The sequence below is a fragment of the Cicer arietinum genome, chromosome 6 (genome assembly GCF_000331145.2).
Source record: "Cicer arietinum cultivar CDC Frontier isolate Library 1 chromosome 6, Cicar.CDCFrontier_v2.0, whole genome shotgun sequence".
Taxonomy (NCBI): Eukaryota; Viridiplantae; Streptophyta; class Magnoliopsida; order Fabales; family Fabaceae; genus Cicer; species Cicer arietinum.
Genome location: NC_021165.2, coordinates 4159466 through 4165240, shown reverse-complemented (window position 1 = coordinate 4165240; position 5775 = coordinate 4159466).

Here is a 5775-nt window from a genome sequence, read left to right as displayed (position 1 = left end):
ATGGTGCAATGGCAGTTGGCGTGTGTTTTGGGTGCCACAATTTATAGGCATAATGCTAGGGGATGTTCAATTTCATGGGTGAGAAATAAAATAATAATAATATAATTACTGTACGGCAATGGACTATAAGAGGTATCTATTCTCATCTTAAATATAAATAAAAATCTATTTAATTACAAAATTGATATATTTGATTTTATCTAAAATTTATATTAAATACATAAAAATATTAATTTTTTATTTTAAAATAATTATTATATTTATTCAAAATAATAATTATTTTTTATTTCTAATATAATTTTAATTATTTTACTCTAATTGATACAATTTACTTTGCTCATAAGTTATTATTTTTTATTTTTTATTTATTGTAATGACAATATAACAATAAATGATAAGAATAAATTTATAAAATTATTTATTTATTTATCATTATTGTTTAATATGTATTAAATGATTAAATACAATAAATAGTGTGATACATATGAATATTTAAGATGAGGTATAATAATACTATTAATATTAATAGTATTATACCATTTGTTTTGTAATAGGAACTCAGAAAATTTAATGAGCAGGAGTACTTGCATTGAATGGGAAGTGATTGCTACCATCCTATTCCCAAATTTTGCTACGTGTCACTCTATTTATCACCATAGCATCTCTAAATGCGTGGTTTAGACCTTTCTTAACAATAAAAATATTATTTTATTCCATGTAATTTTGATATTCATAAGATAAATAATTTAGTAATGCAAATCTCTTATTGAACTAAAAACTAAGTGAGTATCAAAAATTTAAAAATATAAGAGTTGATACGTGCACTCGTTTAAAAATATAAAATGAATTACTTAAAATTTATTTTATAATTATATATTATATACTTTTTACTACGAGTTGATACGATAATAATTATATATTATATACTTTCTACTACTTTTTTTTATAATTGATTTTGTTTTTAACAATAATCACTCTATACGTGTATATATTGTGAAAAGTATGGAGTATAGATGAAAAATAACTATTTTTTAGGAAATTTCAGATAAAATAAAACCATACAGAAAATCTATTAATTTGAAATAGGCTATTGATCAAAATTGGAATTTAATCATAATAAATTTTGATTAAAATTTTATTCAGCAACGTTAAATTATGCAATATTATGAAAAAAAAATGATAAAAAAAATTTAAATTTTATATTTGAGATTAAATAAAAAAATAGATTAAAAAAATATAATTTGTTTTTAAGAAATACTAATATTTGTATACTGGCTTAACCAAATAACGATATAAATATAAGCAAACTATGACTTTTCATAATTAAAAGAAGATAATTAAATAAAACAATATTTTATGAAAAGTCACATTTTATTTTTAAGTAATTATGACCCTTATTTTAAAATTAAAATTTTGTTGCTTCTAACATAGAAATAAAATAAATATATCAATAACTTATTGATAAGATATATTGAAAGTTTTAGAAAGTTTTAAAGTTTTCGAAAGTATTATGTTTATTGAAAGTTTTAAAAATTTAATTTAAAAAAAATATATATTTTGGAGTTTTTGACATAGATGAAAATTTTGTATAAATCTAGAAAAAATATATTTTGGATGTTTCAAATTGGTATAAACTTTTGAAAACATCTAAAACACAATATTTTTGAAGTTTTACAATGAATTTAACATTTGAAAAATTGTTGAAAAACTAAAAAAAATACATTTTGAATGTTTGAAATTTAACAAAAAGTTCAAAAATTTTGCTTAATTACTTGCGTTTCCAAAATTTTGAAAGATCTAAGTTGCTATGATTTTAATTTTTTTAGAGAATTTGAAAGTTTCAAACAAGTGAATGAATATAAGTTAAGTGAAATTTTTTCCAACTTTATATAACAAAAAATTGTAGAATGGTCTTTTCAAGTATTTAGAGTGGGAGTAGATGGGGTGAGTAGTAAATTTTTTTATTTAGATAAAATAAAAATAAAAATTAACATACGAAATTCTACATTCGACTAATAATATTGATATTTGTAAATTAAATTAAATTTAAAAATACTTATCTTTTTAAATATTAAAAAAAAAAGATATTTTTGGGGAAAAACCCATACCAATTTTTTTTTTGTCCCTATAAAAAGAGCCTTTACCTTTGAAGAGAAAAACACACCAACAGATAACACCAAATTAAGGTATGTCATTCATTTTTCCTCTTGTTCTATCTAATTCCTTTTTCTTTGTAAAAAGAATTCTTAGTTCCTTTTTCCAGTCCTTTGTTTGGTCCCACTCAACTTTCTTGATTTCGTTACGTTTTTAAAACTATCATCCATGTTTTTTAATTAATTTATTTGAAAACCCACTACCCACTTTTTTTTTCTCACTTGACCATTATTTTAAGACTTGTTTGCTTTGTTTAATTTAGATAGAACAAACGGAAAACTTACTAACATGCCTTAATTTGTTGTAGTATGTTGGTGTGTTTCTCTCTTGAAAGGTAAGAACTCTTTTTTATTGAAGAAAAAGTGCCTATGTGGAGTCTAATACTAAAATATCTCTTTTTTTCTTAATGTTAAAATAATAGTTTCATTTAAATATACGAGAGTCTCATCTAAAAACCTATATAATTATTTATGTAGACTAGATAGTATGAATTAGTTTAATGATGGGAATATGCTAGACCGTCTGTCAGGGGCATATGGTCTGATCTATTTGTGGTCTGACCTGACCTAACTTATTTAATAAAAAGGTTAGACTCATACTACTTATGGTCTGACAGACCGGTCTATATATTTTATTATTTATTAATGTTATTTTTTATTATTACATTAATAATAATAATAGTTCATATTTTAAATTTTATCAATTAAGTAATCACTTAGTAGTCGTTTCATATTTGGTAGTTGTTCCATATTTGGTAGACATTCAATTAGTCAATCACTCAGTAGTCGTTCCATATTTGTTTGATAGGTAATAATTGATGCGTTTGTTTCAGAAAAAAAAAAGTATATTCTTTAAAATCTAAAATTATTTTTTAGGGTTTAAAAGATGTTTGTTTCATATTTGTAAAAAATTATTTTGTTAGAAAAATTATTTTTTGGTTAATATATATAGATATGTACATCGATATTGGTATGTGGAGAGCATCATGTGATATAAATAGAACATTTAAATGTTTTAACGTGAATATAGCTTTTAAATAGGCTTCAATGTCAGATTTTTAAAAAGGTCAAGTTAGGCCGGAAAAAAAACCTATGATAGGTCGTAAGTCAGACTTAAGTCTAAAAAAATAATCGTAGGTCAGACTCAAACTTTTTAAAACATGGTCTGACCTATTCTCACCCCTATGAATGACTCATCTAATTTGGTTCGATTTAATCATATGATTTAATTAGAGATTTAGCAATTCGATTAGCGGTCAAGTATTTTTATTGCATAAATTGTGGAGCCAATTTTAAAATATTATTTAAGGTTTGTTTGTTTGTTTTTTTTTATCATTTTTGATTTCAAAATGAGTATTTTATTTTATTATTTTTATTACTAGGATGATTTGTATTTTTTTATTTAAATAGAATGGTAAAAAAACTCACACGCAACTGTGATGTTTTTGACATTAATTATTTGTTAAAAAAAAGTAGTTTTAGTTACATAATACTCAACCTAATTTCGAATATACACAATAAAAATTCATATTTGATATTTTTAATTTAAGCAAAATTAGATAAATTCTACTAGAGTCGTGTTAATAAATGTTTTAACTCTTATGACACTTGATAAAGAATTAAAAAAGAAAACACAAAGTGAAATTTTGTAAAAAAAATATCAAATTTTAAAATTTTAAGAAGTTGAATTCACCACATTCAAAATAAAATTTTCATTTATCTTAACAAGTATTTCAAATGCACTTTTAGTTTTTAACATAATTATTTTGCTTACATCGTGAGAAAAACGAGATCCAAAAACCAAATTGATGATAAAATGTTGATTTGGTATTGTTCAACGTGATTTAAATTTTTTAAAATTGAAAAACATAATGTATTTTATAAATTATAAAAAAGAATACACAAATTATAGTTTTTTATGTTCAACAAATTCAATTTAATAAATGTGTAAAACTATAGAATACATATTTTTCATTGGTATTTAAATAAAAGAAAAATGGTCATTCACAAATAATTGGCTAGAGAAAAATATATTTCTTTAGTAGTGTGTATTTTGATTATCTCTTAGACACAAAATTGAAGAAAATTATAATATATTTAGTATAATTTATAGTATAAATCATAGATGACAAATGTTGGTCACTAATTAAATTTACGTAAAACAAAATAATATTTTGTACTAAATAAAATGGACTTTGTTATACATATATAGATTAATATAAATATTTCATTTTAAAGTATAAAAGAAAATAATATATTTGAATAGTTTGATTAAAACTTAGATAATATTTATATAAAAGAAACTTTAAAATGTTTTAATATCATAATATTTATTTAATATAGTAACCAATAATGCGCACTTTGTTGTAATTCATGGGGTATTTTGCTAGTTAACAAATCAAAACATTAATATATTAAACATATACCATAAAATTTCATCACACAACTATTAATTAATACATTAACAGTATGTGTTATAATATTATAATTTTTTTAATTTACTAATTAGTACAAATATTTGTGGATACAAATATCACTATATTTATTTTTAAATTTATTAATTGACGGATAATCAAAATATTTATTTTACTTACGAATACTTACTTCATCTTTCTAAAATGACCGAATCATTTAATTATTTTATATATATTAAAAAAATATATAAATAAAAAAGAGATAGTTTGTTTTTATGAAATTATCTTTATTAGATATTGATGTGATATTAATATTGTTGTATTGTAAATAATACAAATAGTATTAATTAAATAATAAATTGAAAAAAATGTATTAAAATTAAAATAATCAATTATTTTGAAATAATTTTTTTATTACAAACTAGTCAATTATTTTATGAAGAATAGAGTATTAAACTTCTCTTATAAAAAATTATTCGGAACATTTTATTTTTTTAGAGATTTTGATATGAAAAAAGTAGAAAAAAAAAATGTTTTGCTTACGTGACGAGGAACACGCGAGGTAGATGGGTCTGGGGTTTTCATCGATTTGAATTAAATAATAAATTGAAAAAAATGTATTAAAATTAAAATAATCAATTATTTTGAAATAATTTTTTTATTACAAACTAGTCAATTATTTTATGAAGAATAGAGTATTAAACTTCTCTTATAAAAAATTATTCGGAACATTTTATTTTTTTAGAGATTTTGATATGAAAAAAGTAGAAAAAAAAAATGTTTTGCTTACGTGACGAGGAACACGCGAGGTAGATGGGTCTGGGGTTTTCATCGATTTGAACACAAATTTGTCCCCCATTCCAAAACCCTAACCTTGTCTTGCAATCTAAAATCAATCAATGCTATTTCTATATTTGATTTGTGTTTTGAATATCTCCATATGATGACATAACTGAAGGTTTTTTAGGGATGTTTGGTGGATGCCTTTTCCTATTCTCTTTGCATCTTTACTCCCTTTTATGTATAACTCTATATTCATTTAAAATATGTTTGTTTAAGACAACTTTAAACTGAGATTAATCTTGTATAAAGACCTTAAATTTTACATTTAATATTTTGAATAATAAATGTAAAAATAAATATATGAAAATGAATGCCCGCGGGGTGTGTCCTAAATTTTTGACAGCAACGATGTGGACGTGTCCGTA